Source organism: Bufo gargarizans, chromosome 3, assembly GCF_014858855.1.
Source record: "Bufo gargarizans isolate SCDJY-AF-19 chromosome 3, ASM1485885v1, whole genome shotgun sequence".
Classification (NCBI taxonomy): Eukaryota; Metazoa; Chordata; class Amphibia; order Anura; family Bufonidae; genus Bufo; species Bufo gargarizans.
In genome coordinates, this window is record NC_058082.1 from 125,822,939 (window position 1) to 125,844,763 (window position 21,825).

General features: G+C 43.0%; 1 protein-coding gene across 5 annotated transcripts in view; it reads left to right on the forward strand.

Moving 5' to 3' along the window:
• Positions 1 to 21,825, forward strand: part of ENOX1 (ecto-NOX disulfide-thiol exchanger 1) — a 593,767-nt gene that overhangs the window by 196,664 nt on the left and 375,278 nt on the right. Inside the window, exon 1 of one of the 5 annotated variants that reach the window (XM_044283886.1) lies at positions 15,795 to 16,157. The exons of the other annotated variants lie outside the window; for them this stretch is intronic. The gene's annotated coding sequence lies outside the window, so the exon portion shown is untranslated. Of the gene's footprint in view, positions 1 to 15,794; positions 16,158 to 21,825 lie in introns of those variants that run through there. 5 annotated transcript variants of the gene reach the window in all.

The following is a 21,825-nucleotide window of genomic DNA, read 5'->3' on the forward strand; positions in this document are numbered from 1 at the left end:
GCTCTCCATGGGGCTGCCAGGAAGCCCAGTGACGTCACTGGCACTGATGGGCGGGCTTTAGCGCTGCCCTAGCCAGTAAAACGGCTAGGGCAGCGCTAAAGCACGCCCATCGGAGCTGATGACGTCACCGAACACACTGCCGGGCGGAATCGCGATCTAGTGCAGGGCAAGGGAGCGAGTCGGAGCATGAGCTGCTCAGATGCTAACATCAGGGGGGCTGCCTCTGTGAAAATATGGATATGTCCGGGTTCAGAGCTAAGTATAGGATCAGTGATGAGCGAAGCGAGCATGGATGTTACATCCGAAGTTGCTTCGTTCTTAACTTTGGATAAATACTGTATGGAGATCTGTCTCCGTACAGTATTAGAATGTATGGGCTGCCATGAGCCGAAGTTAGTTATTCACGAAGTCGTGTGTAATTTTGTCGAAAAAAAACCACTTTAAAACTTGAAATCGAACCTGGCTTTGGTTCTGACTAGTACCTCGGAACCGAAGCAGAGTTCAGTTTCAAGTTTTAAAGTGGTTTTCCACTTTAAAAATCAACTACCGAAGTTATTCGACAAAATTACACACGACTTCGTGAATAACTAACTTTGGCTCATTGGAGCCCACTGTATGGCGACTATACTCCGTATAGTATTAATCCGAAGTTATGAAGGAAGCGACTTCGGATGTCGCATCTGAAGCTTGCTTCGCTCATCTCTATGTAGGATCATGGAGCGCGCGGGTGAGTGACCTAATAACCGGACAGATTTTTTCAGACTGCTGTGTAGAATTTGTTGGTTGCTGCATTAGTTGGAATAAATAATCTTTAGGTAGTGAAAATACTCTTACCGTCAGAGATTTAGAGAGTCTCAGTGCGCCGTCGTATACATCCCTCATTCCTGGAAGGGTTTTGTCCCTACAGAATGGCGCGGAGTTCGCATTGTTGAGTAAATCTTTTGTTCTGTTTGCTATTATTTGGAATAGGATTTGTGAGAAATAGGTCAGTCATGTGAAAGCAATAAAGTTAGCAGCAAGATGTCTTCCCCATATCCCATCTGGAAAAGGTTCCTCCAATCCTTTCCCTGACATCTGCTTAGCGCCAGTACATGAAATCTCCCATGTGAGTAATTAGGCTCTATAGTGTCTGGCTGGCCACTCTCCCCTCCCACCGCTTGTGCTATAGTTTGTCATGGATTTTCTCCATCAAGCATTTTAAAGGATGATCCCAAAAGAGAGGGAAACCTGTTTACTGTGAGAAGAGCTCGAGCCATTGCACCTGCCTTGTGTATTACAATAATGGAGTGCTCCACCTCTGGCCCATCTTTCTCGCCTCCGCGCTGCATTTTATACATTAATGTCCTAAATGAGCATATACACCTTTGCACCGTGTGTCAGAGGCCTCATCTAGTTTTAGGAATGGTTCTGCCTAAGTGCCATTTCATGTGGGTGCTAATGCATCTTTCCAGGTAAAAGCATTTGCTGGCGCCATTACCTGCGTTAAAGAGCCTGACATAAATCACTAATAAGCATAGCGCCAGTCACACAAGTGAAGGGACTCTCCTCCATTTGAGATTTGAAGATTTGATTTCAGCTGCATTGAAATGCAGATTAAAGCGATTATCCCGATAATCATTTCCCTAAGGCCCTTAAAGGTGCTGTCCACTTTATTGTAACATTTACAAATATGCATGTGTAATTCATTGTGCCCCGCTGTGCAGCATCCTCTAATTGCAGCCGACGCTGATATAAGCACTGCGATCCTGACTCGAATTGGCCGCTGATGAATGGACGTGGGACTAAACCCATCCATCACCTGCCTCCTTGGGTAACACTGGGCATGGTAGTGTGCATGCGCTGCTTACTCATTTAGTGCACAGTGTTACTCAATGAAAGATGCTAGTCGCAAGAACCTCTATCAGCGGCTTACATCTGAGCTGGCTTCCGTACAGAAGCGAGTATTAATATATTAGTAAGCTAGCAGGTTTGTAGATGTTACAGGGGTTATCCAGGCCTTTCTTCTAACCTGTGAAAGAAAGATTGTTTGGTTAATACTTACCTGTCCCTCCCTCCACCAATGACTTGTTGCACTTACACATGCTGCAGGGTTCCCTGCCGGATGTCTGGGTGGCTTTTCCTGCTTTAATTTAATATTATGCAGCTGAACAGGAAAAGAAGTGCACTCATCCAGGCGGAAGCCGTGTGCAGAGGAGGCTGCGGCGGCGGCATTGGCGGACGGTTGTCCGGGTTCAGAGCTGAACCTTGACATACCCATAATTTCACCCAGGCAGCCCTACGGATCGAGCAGGGCAAGGGCTCTTTTATTTACAATAACACACTGCCAGGCGGAGGCTTGGCCGTTTTACAGGCTAGGGCAGCCGGAAGCCTCCACCTGGCAGCCCCATAGAGAGCCTGGTACGTCACCGGAACTGCTCCGATGCTCAAGTCAGGGGGTCTGCCTGGGTGAAAATGGGGATATGTACGGGTTCAGCTCTGTACTTGGACAACCCCTTTAATAAAACAGTATTTCTTCCACAGGTAAGAAGCAAATACAGGTGTTTTTTATTTTTATTTTTTTTATTTCTTATGCTTCCATGAGTCGAGTTGGGACTGCTGCTGGATTTCTTTGTGACTTGCGCTGCAACCCCGTACATTTCCATGGGATCACCACTACTCTGTGATCCTGGCCTCGACAGTGTCGCCGTGTAGCCGTACCCTTAAAGGCTATGTACACCTTTTTGGGGGCAGCTTTTTTTAGGATTGCATATCATTTTGAACTAAAAATCCTTTTTATATTGGTCTTTATTGCAAATATGAACCCCTTTTTTTGTGTACAAAGCTCAGATGCTCTAATAAAGGGATCTGAATTGTCTCAGCTCCAGCTAATGGCTCTTATCTCTGCTCTCTGACATGATGAACACTCCTTATATCTCAGATTACTGAAAATAATGTGGATTAGGCTACTTTCACACTCGCGTTTTGTGCGGATCCATCATGGACGGATCCGTTCAGACAATACAACCGTCTGCATCCATTCAGAACGGATTTGTTTGTATTATCTTTAACATAGCCAAGACGGATCTATCTTGAACACCATTGAAAGTCAATGGAGGACGGATCCATTTTCTATTGTGCCAGTTTGTGTCATAGAAAACGGATCAGTCCCTATTGACTTGCATTGTGTGCCAGGACGGATCCGTTTGGCTCTTTTTTTTTTTATCAGACGCAAGCAGCGTTTTGGTGTCCGTCTCCAAAGCGGAATGGAGACTGAACTGATGCAAACTGATGCATTCTGAGCAGATCCTTTTCCATTCAGAATGCATTAGAATGCAAACGGATACGTTTTTGGACCGCTTTTTGGATCTCACAAACGGAAGCCAAAATGCGAGTGTGAAAGTAGACTTAAAGGGAATGTGTCATCAGAAAATGACCTGCTGTTTAAATCACGTTTTTATGTTTAACATATTTTTTTTAGCAATTTACTGATATTTTTAATCTTCCATGTAGGGGTGGGTGATATGGCCTAAAATCTATATGGCAATATAATTTTAAGCATGTGCGATATGCGATGTATATTCTATGATTCGTGGAGGGGGGGTACATTATTATTATTATTATTATTATTATTTTTTTTTACTTTTTATTTAATAACTCTTAGCCTCCTTATGGGCTAGAATCCTTGTCCTATTCACCCTAATAGAGCTGTATTAGGGTGAATAGGACTTCACACTCTCCCTGCTGCCCTGTGCATAGTGCACACAGCAGCAGGGAGCGGACTATGGCAGCCAGGGCTTGAGTAGTGTCCTGGCTGCCATGGTAACTGCTTGGAGCCCCACGATTACACTGCTGAGGCTCCGATCAGAAGATGCCACCCTAGGGCCACTGCAACCTATGATTTAATCGTGTGGAGGAGGGGCGGAATTAATATAATACTTAAAAGAAGGGGGAGTAGAAGGGAGGGGCTGTGGCCACTGCGCCACCTATGAATATAGTTAATATGGCTGAATACAAACGTAGCCTGCATGTGCCGGCCATATCCCATACCTGGCCTCTATTACTGCGCGCCGTGATCTGCCGCAATTAACCCCTCAGGTCCTGATTAATCATTAGTGGCAGTGGCCACAGGGTCCCCTCTTCCCTCCTCCTCAGTGGCAGTTCCGATCGGAGCCCCAGCAGTGTAAGCCTGGGGCTCTGATCGGTTACCATGGCAGCCAGGACGCTACTGAAGCCCTGGCTGCCATGGTAACATCCCTGATGCTGTGTGAACAGAGCAGCAGGGACAGTGTGAGGTCCTATTCACCCTGATAGAGCTCTATCAGGGTGAATAGGACAAGGGTTCTAGTCCCTAAGGGGGCCAATAGTAAAAAAAAAAAAACACACACAAAAATCTCAATTATAAATGAAAAAGAAAGATTTACAAAAATAAATAAATAGGCATGTTAACAATAAACATATTCCTTTTCAGCAGATTTGTGTAGGACATTTTTTATTTTTATTTTTTAATGAAAATTCACAGAATATTGGTATAAAGTATCGGCTATCGGCCTGAAAGTTCATAGACTATTGGTGTCGGCCCTAAAAAATCAATATCTGTCGATTCCTAATGCTGTTAAGAACAGCTCAAGTAAGATGGCAGCCCCCATAATAATGTTTAGAGAAAAAAAAATACAATCAGAAAATAAAAACAGAAAATTTTAAAACATTACAATCTTTGGTGACACAGTTCCTTTAAATGTTTATGACCTCTTAACTCTTATCTCTACATAGTAACATAGTACATAAGGCTGAAAAAATACATTTGTCCATCCAGTTCGGCCTGTCATCCTGCAAGTTGATCCAGAGGAAGGGAAAAAAAAAAACTGTGGGGTAGAAGCCAATTTTCCTCACTCTAGGGGAATAAAAAATTCCTTCCCGACTCCAATCAGGCAATCAGAATAACTCCCTGGATCAACGACCCCTCTCTAGTAGCTATAGCCTGTAATATTATTACGCTCCAGAAATACATCCAGGCCCCTCTTGAATTCCTTTATTGTACTCACCATCACCACCTCCTCAGGCAGAGAGTTCCATAGTCTCACTGCTCTTACCGTAAAGAATCCTCTTCTATGTTTGTGTACAAACCTTCTTTCCTCCAGACGCAGAGGATGTCCCCTCGTCACAGTCACAGTCCTGGGGATAAATAGATGATGGGATAGATCTCTGTACTGACCCCTGATATATTTATACATAGTAATTAGATCTCCCCTCAGTCGTCTTTTTTCTAAAGTGAATAACCTGAATCTCTAATTCACTATTAAATAAGGCACTAAATGAAACTAAAAAGTACCATTCACACAGTGAGATAAACAGTTAACCCTTTGTTACAGAACGGCTCTATTTATAATAAAGACCAATTGAAAAAATTATTTCAAGCCCAAAATGAGTAAAATGCAATCATAGAAAAAGATTGCCTCCGAAAGTGTACGTAGCCTTTAACCCTTTTTACCCCAGGCCAGTTTTCAACTTCCTGCCCAGGCCATTTTTTGCAAATCCGACATGTCACTTTATGTGGTAATAACTTTGGAACACTTTTACTTATCCAAGCTATTTTGAGACTGTTTTCTCGTGACACATTGTACTTCACGACAGTGTTAAATATGAGTCAATATATCTCTCCTTTATTTATAAAGAAATCCTAAGTTTACAAAAATTTTGGAAAAATTCACGATTTTCTAAATTAGAACTTCTCTACTTTTTAAGACAGATAGTAATGCCTCATAAAATAGTTATCAGTCATCATTCCCCATATGTCTGCTTTAAGTTGGCATCATTTTGTAAATGTAATTTTATTTTTTTAGGACGTTAGAAGGCTTAGAAGTTTAGAAGACATTTCTTTAAGCCCCAATTCAAGTATAAAGTGATTTTGAGGGGCTTACATAATGGAAACAACCCATAAATGACCCCATTTTAGATACTACACCCCTCAAATTATTCAAAACTGATGTTACAAACTTTGTTAACTCTTTAGGTGTTCCACAAGAATTAAAGGAAGTTGGAGGCAAAATTAAAAAAATGTTATGCTGATTTTTCATGTTAATCAATTTTTTTTCTTGCACCACAGCAAGAGTCAACCGCAACCTAAACCTCACTATGCATTACTCTGATTCTGCAGTTTACAGAAATAACCCATATGTTGTGGTAAACTGCTCTATGGGCACGTGGCAGTGGTCAGAAGGAAAGGAGTGCCATATTGATTTTGGAGGCAGATTTTGCTATAATGGTTTTTGGGCACCATTTTCTATTTGAAGAGACCCTGATGTATTCCTACAGTGGAAAGGAAACCCTCAAAAAGTGGCCCTATTTTGGAAACTATACCCTTCAAAAAATATATTAAGAGGGTTACTAGGCACTTTGACCCCCCTAAGCGGTTTATGGAATTTGAAAACACTTGGCTGTGAAAATGAAAAGTTTAATTTTTCCAATAAAATGTTGCTTTAGCCCCCAATTTTTTTTCACAAGGCGTAACAGGAGAAAAAGCACCCGAAATTTGTTACCCATTTTCTTCTAAATATGGCAACACCCCATATGTTAATGGAAAAATGGAGCGCCATATGGCTGATTTTAATGCATTGATTTATGGGCGCATTGGTTTTTATTTTTTTAGTGATTATCTCAGCTAATTTTTTGTGGGATGAGGTGACCTTTTCATTGGTACAATTTTAGGGTACTTAAGACTTTTTGATCGCTTGGTATTGCACTTTTTGTGAGGCAAGGGGAAAAAAGGCTGTTTTTGGCAGTTTTAAAAACTTTTTTTTTTTATACAGTATTCACCTGAGGAGGTATATGATGTGATATTTTTATAGAGCATATTGTTACGAATGCGACGATACCCAATATGTCTATTTTTATTTAAATTTAAAATACATTTTTGTTAAGTTTTACACAGTAAATGAACACAGTTTGAACAGAATTAAATCTTGTTTTTGTGTTGCCATATTCTGACTGCCCTATTTTATTTATTTTTTCTGGCGATTCTTGGGTAGGGTACTTTTTGATCGCAAGGTTTTTCCTTTTATTTTATTTTTTACTGCATTCACGCGAGGGGGCATCTCATGTGATATTTTTATAGAGCAGGTTGTTACGGAGGTGACGATACTTAATATGTCTAATTTTTGTTAAGTTTTACACAGTAAATGCATTTTTGAACAGAATTAAATCTCGTTTTTGTGTTGCCATTTTCTGAGAGCGATATATATTTTTTTATTATAATTCTTTGGCCGATTGTCTTATGTAGCTCTATTAGGATCAATAGGACAAGGGATGAAAAGATCCAATGTTCTAGCCCCTAAGCTCCCTAAGGGGGGAAATAATTATTAAATAAAAAGTGTAAAAAAAATAAAATATCAAAATATTAAGTATAAATCCCTCCTTTTCCCAATTTTACATATAAAATATATAAGCAAAAAATTAAACAAACATATTACATATCGCCACTCCCCAAAAAAGTGCAAATTATTAAAATATTTTTAAAAATCTCCTATTCGGTGAATGCTGTAACATAATTTTTTTTTTTATAAATAACACGCGATTCGCCATTTTTTTGTCACCTTGCCCCAAAAATAGGATTGGACTGTTTCATTATGGGCCTGACGTCCCATAAAATGCGTCTTTTTTTTTTTTTTTTTTTTTTTTTCCACATGGTATCAAGGATATCAATACTTTTTTATGGTACAAAAACCGAATAAAAATTTGGGTATCGCAATAACCCTAGTTCGCATCAGCGTTTGAAATTCTGGTATTCCATTTGGGCATAGGAACAATACTGGTATTGCTGTATGCATCATATTCCACGCACCACTGGCACCTGTCAGGTCCCATTCAATATAATGGAGTATGCTGGGTTTCTGGCATAAATTACCGGCATTTTTCTGGAAAAAAAAAACACCACTGCATGCGTACGTATGTCGTCTGGTCGTCTGGCAGAATGCTGCAGACAAACTGGTCCAACATAAAAATGACATGGATTGCAGGTGCCTCTTTATAACCTCCTGCGCACCTCTCTGCCATGTTCATGAGGCCCGAGTAGCGATCACAGGTGGAACTTAATCCATGATATTTGGCTGGTCTGTGATGACTGCTTCAGACCTGCTTTATTCCACCTAATTGTGCAATATGGTGAATAGTCAGAAGTCTGGACCCATTTAGTGCTGAGCTTAGTGAATGGATATCGACAGTCCATAAGGCTCCGATTGTCTGTGAGCCGCGCTCGAGCACACTTGTGTTTCCATCAGCCTTTCCTGTTTTGGGGGAAGCATTTACGGTAGCTGCTTTTTCCTTTTCCAGACTCTTTATGTATTGGAGCAGACTTTGCTAACAGCATGTTCCCAAAAGTGGATGTAATCATTTCTTCTGGCTGCGTTGCTTTTGCTGTTGTAATGACCGTGAGGGAATGATCATGGGCTCCTTAGTCCCTGTTCTTCGGTGTTGAAAATCTGCATTATGAAAGAACTTGCCTTTATTACAAGACATGTAGAGGAGAAATGTGTCCAACAGTCACAAGCCTTTATATTTATCATTTCAAGCAACCTAACTCCAGTGTGTAGGAGCAATCTAAGGGAAATGTAAGAGTTAACCTCGTGTTTCTGCTCCACAGTCCTGTCTTCCTTCACGGTAATGGTTATGTGCTGCTAATTGGGCATTTTTAAGTCTTCTCAAGTCTTTGCATCTCGTTATTCTGCAATATACAGATAGCATACACCAAGTGAGACTCAGAAATCTCCTACTGTGCCAAATGATTTCTCTTTATCTATGAGCTCGTTCTACCCCGCCACATCAGGATTACAGTCTCTGATTCGAAGTGATGTACAGTATATATTGTGTTCAAAGAATATGCATTTACATTGGGATTACTGTGTAAGTACTCGATGTCTGTTCAATCTGGGTCTTGGCCTGTTTTTTTGTTTGTTTTTTTGGGTGTTTTTTTTTGTTTGATTTTTGTCATGATGGCTGTAAATGATCCTGGTGGATCCTATCAACTTACATATTACCTTGGATGGAATGGTGCAGCATGTTACACTACTGTTCTGGCAATGGAACAGAATAGAAGTGTGAACGATCCTTCTATGCACAGGCAGGTGCTAATGGTGTAGGCAGAATTAAGGAGGCTATAAAATGCAAGAATCAGCAGGGTGGTAGAAGAATCTTGGAAGATAACTCCAAGATTTTGAGTACCTGCTCTTTGGTGAATAGTTCCTTGACTCGTGGGCCCAGATTTACTAACGCTTCTGCGCATAGAATCTGTCTAAAAAGTATCACAGTTTGGTGTGGCGCTTTGCTGCAAAGGGACGTTGCCAAAGATGCAAAGTTTTGAACCAAAATTGTTTCACAAAGTCAGAGAAAAGTGTCTATCCCTACACCAGATTTATCATCCAGCCTGAGCCCCTGTGATAGACAGGTTTAGACAGCTGGTTTAAGTTTATGCTATCTACAGGCTTCGTAATTGTGGGCCATGAACTTGGCGCATGCATATTTAAAATTTTTGGGAAATAACATTGATAGACTATGCTTGGGACCGTCAGGATCTTCAAAGGTCAGCTGCACGAATGGGCCTCTTCACTCCAATACTAGACTCCACACTGACCTTGCTACATTTCTTTTTTGCTTAGTTAAACTATACCTCAGCTTTGGAGGAGTATGGGTTAAAATATATGGCCCTTGTAGTTAAGAACTTGCCTAATATTGTAACATCATTAATGGTTGTCGAGTTCAGAGCTGAACTGGAACATATGCCCTTCTTCCCCTACTCAGCCTCTCTGACATGAGCATCAGAGCATTTCGTTCTTTAATGGTCTCCCTTGCCCTGCGCTGAATCGCACGGGAAAAGGGCTTCTTCTCGAGATCCAGTGACGTACCTGGCTCTCCATGGGCAAGCTAGGTGGAGGCTTCCGTCTGGCAGTGAGCCCAGTGACATCACCTGTAAAACGTCTAGGGCAGCGCTAAAGCCTGCCCATCAGTGTGGTGATGTCACCGGGAACGCTGTTAGGTGGAAGCCACTGACCAGCAGTGCGAGAATGTAAACAAAAAACCCTTGCCCTGCGCTAAACAGTGCAGGGCAAGGGAGAGCTGTCTTGAGCACCATTGAAAGTCAATGGCGGACCGATCCGTTTGGCTCAGTTTCGTCAGACTGACAACAAAACACTGCAAGCAGCGTTTTGGTGTCCACCTCCGAAGCGGAACGGAGACCCAATGGAGGCAAACTGATGCATTTTGAGCTGATCCTTTTCCATTCAGGATGCATTAGAATGCAAACGGACCCGTTTTGAACCACTTGTGAGAGCTCTGAACGGATCTCACAAGCGGAAAGCCAAAAACGCCAGTGTGAAAATAGCCTAATTGGTTGCCGAGAACCAGCATATAATGATCATTGCAGCCCAGGCCTTGAAAAGAGTCAAATCCACCTGAGAAGAGTCATGGTTATTCAGGACTCCCTGCTCTCCTGCCCACCTGCTGATGACTGGCCGTCTTCTACCTAGTTTTCCCCCTTTCTCTCTAGGAGAGAACTGCCAACGGGGAGAACAGGAGATCATGAATAACCAGGACTCTTCTCAGGTAGATTTAACTCTTTCCAAGGCCTGGGCTGCAATGATTATGATGCTGGTCCTCGACTTACTTTTAGCTCATGAGTGACACCGCTGAAATTGGCATTTCTGTCACTACTTTATACTACCCTCAGTACGGTCAGCATAAAGTTGATGACAGGTTCCCTTTAGGTCAGGGGAGCTGAGTGATGGAAGAAGGAGGTATGTTATGTTTGGGTTCAGCTCTGAATCCGAACAACCCCTTTAAATTGCTCAAACTGTAAGCCAGTAGTGCGATTTATATTCCATAGTAACATACAATGCAGTGCAGAACACATTGCTGGGACAGGACCGTCACAAATGAGGTTAGCGTGCAGTAGGAGATCTTAATAAGGGGTAATATTCACACACTGGCCCACATTTACAAAGCAGTTTCTGCCAGTTTTTTGCATAAAGGTCACAAATAATTGCAGCAAATTAGCACTAACTTCTTTGTGGCTAGAAAACTGGTTGTGTCCTCCCAGGAGATGTGACTTCTCAGAATGGCACAGAGCTATGTCTGCTCATAGCAGGTGTCAGTGTGATTTGCAAGACGGTTCCTGATGCGCCACTTCCAGAGGCTGTGTTCACATGACATTAATGGCCCCCGATAACGTGTATGCTGGGCCATATATGCTAACTGCAGTGGAATCCTTCACCCATAGGGTCCAATTGTAAAAGCACTGGATGCCATTGAATGTTATCACGTAGTTTACTACAAAATTCTGCTACTGACCTGCAGAATAAGGCTACATTCACACGTCAGTATTTTTCTATATCCCGAATTTCGGTCCGTTTTTTGCGGATCCGTTGTTCCTGAAAATGTTTCCATATGTCATCTGTATGTCGTCCGTTTTTTGCGCATCCGCAAAAAACGGAAACATGGATAAATTTCACAAAGCAAATAAAGTTGTTTGGATTTCTTTGAAAAAAAAAAAAAAAGAAAAAAAGTGAATTAGTGATTTCTGTGGGCAGGATTTAATTTCCAGGAACGGATTCCGCATAAAACGGATGACATACGTAATGACATACGAATGTCATCCGTTTTTTGCGGAACCATTGACTTTGTATTGTACCAGGATCCGATTTTTGCGGAAAAGAATAGGACAAGTTTTATATTTAACCGGACATGCAGAACGGAACAACGGAAACGGACAGCACACATTGTGTTGTCCGATATTTTCCAGGACCCATTGAAAATGAATGGGTCCAGCACTGGTCCTGATCTGTTCCGCAAAAAACGGAACAGATCAGGAAAGAAACAACGGACGTGTGAATGGACCCTAAAGGTAACATGTCAGTTACAAAAAGAATGGAGGCATTATAGCCCACAAAGATTTCTTTCCTTTTTTTCCAGTGCATGATATGGTAAGTTAGATAAGGTCATTAAAGGGGTTTTGCTGTTTCTAGAGCAGATACCCTGGGGATCAGCCTGTAATAAAGAACTCATCAGTACCTGTCAGATCCAGCGGCACCGCTCCAGTTCTCTGCCTTGGACTGTATTTACTTGGCTGCAGAGGTGAAGTCATGTCGCCAACACGTGACCACTGTAGCCAGTCATTGGGCTTTTCTGTGCATCGACATGTCACCGCTGCAGCCCATTTCGGGAGAAAGAACCAGAGCAGAGGCGCTGGATCTACCAGGTAAGTACTGGTCAGTTCTCTATTACAGGCTGATCCCTGGGGCTTATATGCTTTCTCCTGAAACTGGACAACCCCATTTAAAGGGGTATTCTGGTTACATTAAGTTATCCCCTATCCACAGGATAGGGCAGGCATGGCCAACCTGTGGCTCTCCAGCTGTTGTAAAACTACAACTCCCACCATGCCCTGCTGTAGGTTGATAGCTGTACACTTGTCTGAACATGATGGGAGTTGTAGTTTTGCAACAGCTGGAGATCCTCAGGTTGGCCATCCCTGGGATAGGGGATAACTACTAGATCAGTTGGGGTCCTACTGCTGGAACTTCCACCAATCACAATAATGGTGGACATCATATCCCTTTAAGAAATACAACTAGTTCCTTAAAACACATGGGAAAAGTAAAAAAAAAAAAAAAAAAAAATTCTGCTTTTGGAAGGCAGGGAGGACAAAAATTGTTTGCAGTGTCCTGGGGATAAAAAACCAACATTCACAGAGTTGGTGCAAATGACGCCCAATGATCTCGTTTTCTCCATACACCAATCTTTGTAAATATGGGATATTAATGTTCTCCACATTGAGGACATGGATCAACATTACTGTTATAGGGACACAATTAAGGAGTAACTAAACCATTGATGAAAGGGAAGATACAGAAGTACCACTTAGAGAGTCCTGCTCCTCCATCTTTCATCTGCTCTGCTCGGCTTTTCGAGTGTGTGGCGTACAGATCCCATATACTTTGACGGATCTGTGCTCCCAGGCTTGAAGAGACGATGAAAGCCTTTAATTGGTTTCTTTTGACAACACCGCTGTTTTTTTTTTGAGATTCCCAGATATCAGCTTTACTAGTCCTGCTTAAAGATGATAGATTCTCACTTTTCCTGGTAATGCCTGAAGATAACCTAGAGTTGAAAGTCTTTAGGACGGCCAATTAGTAAGACCCTTTTCCTCACCGTGAGCTCTGTTTTGGGAGTTAACATAACATATCCTCAACTCTCTGCAAAGGAGGTTTATTGGTCTGTGCCTTTTTTCATGATTATTCCCAGGCTTGTAGTTAAGATGCATTTACTAAAGTAAATGAGAATCTTCCCATTTGAGATGCTCTGCTCAGACTTGCTTACAATGACCCCACTTTTCAGTACCCCGTCCTAATGCTGCTCTTCATCATTTGATGATGGTTGTCATAACTTCCCCTGATCTGTATAGAATATTGCTGCCTTCTGTTTCTAGGGTTATAGGTCCCATGACAGCAGTTGCAGGATAGATGCATCCATAAGAGCGCTCTGCGTGTGCAGCTACATCAGGGAGATGCATGCCAGTCGTCTTATTGCAAGTTTCGTGCAGAGGGTAAATCGAGAAGACGTGAGTAAGGTAACGTTCACGTCTGCAGCATGTGTGATGTGATGGACCCCAGAGGCACCCGCCTGACCCCGCTGCCTGTAACGGAGTCTGTTGGGTCTTTACTGGACAAAATAGCACAGCGGCCTGCAGTATTTCATCCAGGATGTGTGACACAGGCTCCTAGCAGAACCTCCACCACGAGGAAATAATGGCGGCGTACGACGGTTTCACAGCTTTTCCTATTTAGCACTACTTTAATAGCACGTAGGGATATGTTGCACGGTCGGAATAGCACTTACAGGCAGAATGGTGTTGCTCGATCAAAGTCATTGTGCAGCCCAGGTCTTTGGTTGAAGGAGTCTTAGAAACTGAAGGTAGCCTTCTTAAAAATGGAGATGCTCATGCACAACAGATAAAGTGGATCTGTAATGTCCTCGCGGGTGATTCATTGCCCTTTGCCCTTTAAACCCTTCCCCCTGCATGCATTTAGGGCATTGCTGACAACGTTTTTTTCATTTTTGATGGTCACCTTTCAAGAGCTATAATTTATTTTTTTAGTCATATGAGGATTTGTTTTTTTTTGCGGGACAAGTTGTAGTTTTTAGTAGTATCATTTTGAGATGCACATAACTTACTGATTAACTTATATTAACTCCTCTTAGGGACTGTGATGGGTGGGAAATGGGGGAAAAAAAACTGCAGTACTGCCACTGAGTTTTTATATTATAAATTTAGCTGTGTTCATTTTTTGGCAAGAATAACGTACGATTACAACAATGCCAAATACATAGAGTTGTGTTTTTTTGTTTGTTTTTTGCTACTTTTGCACAATAAAAAAATAAAAAAAAATTACAAAAATATTTTTTATGGCAGGTCTGCAATGTACTGGCACCGCCCATGTGGAAGTCAATGGGTCCACATCCGCAGAACGGAGTACACATGGCCGGTGCCCGTGCATTGCGGATCCGCAAAACACAAATACCAGCCATGTGCCTTCCCCATTTTGCCGAATGGAACATCCTTCTCCATGATAGAAATGCCTATTGTCCGCAAATACAAGCGAGAGTACGACATGTTCTATCTTTTTTGTTGGGCCACAGAACGGACATACGGATTCATTGAAATGAATAGGTCCGCATCTGATCCGCAAAATTGCTGAACGGATGCAGACAGAAAAATACGGTCATGTGAATGGGACCTTAGGCTGCATTCACACAACCGTATGTTTTTTGCATTCCGCAAAATATACGGATTACGTCCGTGTTGCATCAGTATTTTTTGCCATTTCAACTGCATGTTTATCCAATATTATTTCCTCTAATGCCAATTGACCAGTGTGGTCAGATTTGGATTTTTTATTTACAAGAATTGATCCTGTGTTTTTTTTTTTTTTTTTTTATGTTGGCGTTAATCTAGTAAATGGGCCTTGATTGTTTTCAGGAGGACCTTTCCTGACATTCTAGTAATTACCTGCGTTCCCCATGAAATAACAATTCTGGAGCATCTATGACTCTGTGTTGTTCCTCTATTATCCCCCCTAGAAGATGAATTCCCTGCACTGATTGAGTCAAAAGGAAATATGCTTCAGAATAGTAAGGCTACTTTCACACTTGCGTTTGGTGCGGATCCGTCATGTATCTGCACAGATGGATCCGTTCAGATAATACAACCGTCTGCATCCGTTCAGAACGGATCAGTTTGTATTATCTTTAACATGGCCAAGATGGATCCGTCTTGAACACCATTGAAAGTCGATGGAGGACGGATCTGTTTTCTATTGTGCCAGATTGTGTCATAGAAAACGGATCCGTCCCCATTGACTTACATTGTGTGTCAGAACGGATCAGTTTCGTCAAAGTGGAATGGAGACGCAACGGAGGCAAACTGATGCATTCTGAGCGGATCCTTTTCTATTCAGAATGCATTAGCGCAAACTGATCCGTTTTGGACCGCTTGTAAAAGCCCTGAACGGATCTCACAAACGGAAAGCCAAAACGCCAGTGTGAAAGTAGCTAATTACTAAGAGGTATCAGGCCCTCTTTAATTCTGGGCAGATATGTATTCAGTAGACGACATGAGACATGAAGTCATGAAACTATTTTTATCCTGACTGAGCTCATCTATGTCATAATGACAAAAGACGGGCAGTACGTCTGTGCACAATGCAGAAGTAGTGCTGCCCTGTGTACTGAGAGGAGCGAGCGGATCTGTGATCATCACTTACTACGGCTTCAGGAGAACAGGAGCGCTCAGGCTGCGATCTCTTCTTGTTACGCGGTACGCGGATTATCAATCCACTCATCGACCGACTGAAAGGAGAACATAACTTTCCTGCCGCTGCAGTTCGCTGATGGGGGATTTCACATTTGCAGAGGTTTTACTTCTCTTTGTTTCTGAAATATGCTTGAAACAAGATGATGTACGCTCCTCTGGTCTGAACTCTTAAAGAATGTATCATTTTCTTACCTGCACTCTGCAGTTATGTGATGCTATAGCGAGCGGTACCATGATCTGCGAGATCGTAAACCAGCGGAAAGTGCCTGGAGTTTGATGCTGTCGGGTTAACGCATTAACCCGCGTTGTTGGCGCTTGCCAGGTCTGTAAGTGTAATAATTGGGAAACTCTACGGGTGCATTTATAGTTACACACTTTAATAAGTAGTGATTTGTAGATACTTTTGTGGTGGTATATTTATGCTTAATGTGTCTACCCTCAAAGGAAAATTGTCGTTAGAAAATGAAAAAAATTTCCCTGTCAATATCTATATTGAAACAAAAACGATAAAATCCTGAAGTTTTTCCACTAAGCCTAATAATTAGCACCATTTCTTGGTCTGTACAGATCACTTTACTGCAGTTACCTGCTTATCTGTTATTCTAATCCTGTCTGTAATGATATCACCTCTGTGTATAGATAAGACAGGATCCTTCCTTCACAATAGGTTGATTGTCAAATCTCATCTATTCTTTCCTTGTACAATGACCCCTGCACAGGTCACAGAGCATGCCATAGGTCCCCTCCTGACCATTGTCTTTATGGCCCATGCGGCTGCTGTAAATAGATTTTTTTTTTTATGCGTTGTAATTGCTGTTAAGGACAGATCATGTAAGATGGCCGCTCCCATAATAATTTTCAGGAAATAAAAAATAAAAAAAATCTACAATCAGAAAATAAAAAACTGATTAGAAAAAAATCAAGATGTGTTACTATCTGGTTTTAACTGACAGATAAAATGTTTGCTGACACATTTCCTTTAAATGCTTTTTTTCTTCTTCCTTTAACTAGATCCAGAATGCTCTGCAGATTTCTGAATGTACGGTTATAGTGTGGCTCAGTTATTCTAATACAGAGCTCCTAAATCTATCGGTAATGGGGTTGTACAATAAGGGCTCATGCACATGAATGTTTTTTTTTTTTTTTCGGACCGTATGCGGAGGCCTAAGTAACATTTTATTCTGTACAGTTTGGGATGCTCAGTGCTCACCCTTTTAAGCCGGTGCCTATCTCCATGTATATCCTTGGAGCTGATCATGTGCTGTATAAACACTTGACTGCAGCAGCCAATCACAGGTTTTTCCACGCAGGCCCCAAGGACCTACACCTTCCCCCACCCATCCACTTTCTCACTTGTTTGCTAACAATGCAGATGCTTTGGAGAGTTCTGCATAGGTTCCTAATAGCAAAGTAGTTGGAACCTAGCAGGACTCTCCCCCTCTGCCCACGTGCCCTATGGCAGCCACTTGGTCTGCTTCTATGGTTCATACTATGAAGGAGCTGTGTACTGACACTTTCTACATGGCATCACCTTCAGTTTATTGGTTTCTTTACCCTGGACAGGCCTTTAAGAATGGGAATGAATCTGAAGGAGAAATAACCCAATTCCACATTTCTAATGCATATGTCAGCTGGTTGTCTGTTGAGGTGGCTATATTTGTCCATTTACTGACCTCCACCACTGCCGTTCTGTCCCCGGTGGCCTCTCCTTTCTGGTCCCTCTCGTCATACATGAAATACTCTCCACTGGCAGAGGTGGGTCACTGCAGCGATTACCGATTGTGTGTTGAGAAGGATTTGGAAGAAAAGACCTGGGAAGTGGCAGAATAGGAGCAGCAAGGGATCGGTTCATTTTTTTAAAAAATTTTTAAAAAATTTTGTGTGCGACTCCTGGGCTTTTAAGAAGAGTAAAAATAATGATTGGCTGGGCAACTCCTTTTAACACAGAATTTCAACAATATAAATTAAATGAGCTGAATCACATGAAATTACACAGCTATTCTAAATAAGGCCTCATGCACACGACCGTTGTGTGCATCCGTGGCCGTTGTGCCGTTTTCCGTTTTTTTTTCACGGACCCATTGACTTTCAATGGGTCCGTGGAAAAATCGGAAAATGCACCGTTTGGCAGCCGCATCCGTGAGCCGTGTTTCCTGGCCGTGAAAAAAATATGACCTGTCCTATTTTTTCCACGGCCAACGGTTCACGGACCCATTCAAGTCAATGGGTCCGTGAAAGAACACGGATGCACACAAGATTGGCATCCGTGTCCGTGATCCGTGGCCGTAGGTTAGTTTCATACAGACGGATCCGAAGATCCGTCTGCATAAAAGCTTTTTCAGAGCTGAGTTTTCACTTCGTGAAAACTCAGATCCGACAGTATATTCTAACACAGAGGCGTTCCCATGGTGATGGGACGCTTCTAGTTAGAATACACTACAAACTGTGTACAAGACTGCCCCCTGCTGCTTGGCAGCACCCGATCTCTTACAGGGGGATATGATAGTACAATTAACCCCATCATATCCCCCTGTAAGAGATCAGGGCTGCCAGGCAGCAGGGGGCAGACCCCCCCCCCTCCCCAGTTTGAATATCATTGTGCGGCCCCCCCCCTCCCCTGTTGTTAACTGTTGGTGGCACAGTGTGCGCACCCCCCTCCCTCCCTCCCTCTATTGTTTTAATACATTGGGGCCAGTGTGCGCGCGCCCCCCAACCCCCCCTCCCTCCCTCTATTGTTTTAATACATTGGGGCCAGTGTGCGCGCGCCCCCCCAACCCCCCCTCCCTCCCTCTATTGTTTTAATACATTGGGGCCAGTGTGCGCACCCCCCCAACCCCCCCCCCCCCCCCTCCCTCTATTGTAATCATCATCGGTGGCAGCGGAGTAGAAGATTTTCATACTTACCTGGCTGCTGGCTGCTGCGATGTCTGCGTCCGGCCGGGAGCTCCTCCTACTGGTAAGTGACAGGTCTGTGCGGCGCATTGCTGTCACTTACCAGTAGGAGGAGCTCCCGGCCGGACGCAGACATCGCAGCAGCAGCCAGCAGCCAGGTAAGTATGAAAATCTTCTACTCCGCTGCCACCGATGATGATTACAATAGAGGGGAGGGAGGGGGGTGGGGGGGTGCGCACACTGGCCCCAATGTATTAAAACAATAGAGGGAGGGAGGGGGGGTTGGGGGGGCGCGCGCACACTGGCCCCAATGTATTAAAACAATAGAGGGAGGGAGGGGGGTTGGGGGGGCGCGCGCACACTGGCCCCAATGTATTAAAACAAGAGAGGGAGGGAGGGGGGGTTGGGGGGCGCGCGCACACTGGCCCCAATGTATTAAAACAATAGAGGGAGGGAGGGGGGTTGGGGGGGCGCGCGCACACTGGCCCCAATGTATTAAAACAAGAGAGGGAGGGAGGGGGGGTTGGGGGGCGCGCGCACACTGGCCCCAATGTATTAAAACAATAGAGGGAGGGAGGGAGGGGGGTGCGCACACTGGCCACCAACGAGTTAACAACAGGGGAGGGGGGGCCCACTGGCCACCAATGAGTTAAAAACAGGGGGGGGGGGTCTGCCCCCTGCTGCCTGGCAGCACCTGCCAGGCAGCAGGGGGCAGTCATGTACACAGTTTTTTTGTATATTCTAACCTGAAGCGTCTCCATCACCATGGGAACGCCTCTGTGTTAGAATATACTGTCGGAAATGAGTTTCACGATGTAGCTCATATCCGACAGTATATTCTAACATAGAGGCGTTCCCATGGTGATGGGGACGCTACAAGTTAAAATATACCATCGGATTGGAGAAAACTCCAATCCGATGGTATAACAGAACTCCAGACTTTACATTGAAAGTCAATGGGGACGGATCCGTTTGAAATGGCACCATATTGTGTCAACATCAAACGGATCCGTCCCCATTGACTTGCATTGTAATTCAGGACGGATCCGTTTGGCTCCGCAGGGCCAGGCGGACACCAAAATGACTTTTTTTTCATGTCCGTGGATCCTCCAAAAATCAAGGAAGACCCACGGACGGAAAAACGGTCACGGATCACGGACCAACGGAACCCCGTTTTGCGGACCGTGAAAAAAAACGTCCGTGTGCATGAGGCCTAATACGGTGTAAAGCAGCAAATTGGTATTTCTTATTTTACTATGGTCCTTGATAGTTATCCAGCAAGTACTGCAGGAGATTATCACTTCCTTTTCAACAGCCTTGCAATAGACTTTTTGTGCTAAAAATGTCATTGATCCTCTGCTATCTCACTATTATGAAAGCCAAATATACCTGGCAGGACAGAGCCTACATTTTCATTGAGTTTGGTCTGTTCATTGTAGGAGCAGTCAGCAGTTTTACAGATACCTGTTATGGAAAGTTATCGTAGTAAAACTCGCTTTTTAATTAATTTCATCCATATTAAAGTCAACGTCATTTTGCAAATAAAGAATGAGGCTTAGGGCTCATTCCCACGAATGCAAGGGCTCCGTGCTCGTGCTGCGGACCGCATAGGGCAGTTCCACAATACACTAGTCACCTGCTGTGTGCATTCCACATCACGGATGCAGACCCGTTCACTTGAATGAGTCCGAAAATCCGGCGATGCAGTGCAGAAGCACTGATCGTAACCCCATGGAAGCACTACGGAGTGCTTCCGTGGTGTTTCTGGCCGTGCCTCTGCACAGCAAAAAAGTAGTGCATGCGGACCCCATTAAAGTAAATGGGTCTGCAATCTGCATGCGGCTGCCCTGCCCCACCGTCTGCGGAGCAGTAATTTATACCGATATTCTGTGAATTTTCATTTTTGAAAAAAGTAAAATAAAGAATTCCTATGCAAATCTGCTGAAAATGAACATGTTTATTGTTAACGTGTATTTTTTTTTTTAAATCTTTCTTTTTCACTTATACTTACAATATTTTATTTATTTTTTACAATTATTATATATTTTATTTTTTTGTTTTTACAATTCTTTTTTATTTTTCTTTACTAATATTTAGCCCCCTTAGGGATTAGAACCCTTGCACTGCGCCACCAATGATTAATACTGGGAGGCTTGGGTGGGGGGCACACTGTGCCACCAATGTTTTTAATACTGGGGTTGGGGGGTGCGCACTGCGCCACCAATGAAGATAACTCATTAATTCATATACAGGAGGCGGGAGCTAGCAGCAGAATCTCATAGCCGGCTCCCGACCTCTATCTATCCGCGGCAGTTAACCCCAGTTATCCTCTCCTGTGTCAGTTGGAGAGGCAGTATCAGTCACATGACACAGCTAGGGATCAGAAGGAAGGTTATAACTCACAGTCACTGGTAAGAAGATTACATTATGTACCTTTCTAATGTGCCAGAGAATAAAATAAATGTTTGTGGGAGTGCTTCTTTAACAACTAGATGTTACCTTTCCCTTAACAATATTAATTTTACGGGGAATGGCAATGCCCTGTTAGTTTATTTATGCTTTTTCCAGGAGGAACAACAAAGGGCTGGTAAAATACGGAGTTCTAAGAAAAGATGGTCCAGGCTGTAATTGTATGGGGACTGCAGCTAGTAAAACAGACAAGTCGGGGGCGCAGATAGCTCTTTCTGGAGCTGCTCCTGGAAATTCCTCATCTGTGTACATTTTTATAAATCCTGTAAATTATGAAACTTTGGAGTGTGAGACATTTTGATAGATTTCTAATATTTTCCTGTTACCCGCTAGTCGAACTGAAGGCCTGATATATTTTGAACTGTAATCTGCAGATCATTTCTGCCTTTTTGCACTGTGCTAGTTATATTATAGACCGGCATCACACGAGATCCTGTACAGGTTTACATATGGAGGAGCATCAACCTTGTTTCAATGGTGCGTTAAAACTGATGTAGTTTACGTTGTAATTGTAGCAGTAACTGCAGCCATCCATACCAATTATAAATGTTATTGGGAAACCGTGAACCGTACAAGGCTTGGAGCCTGTACTTTGTGTTTAAGCCGGTTTGATATTAATGAAAGTGGTC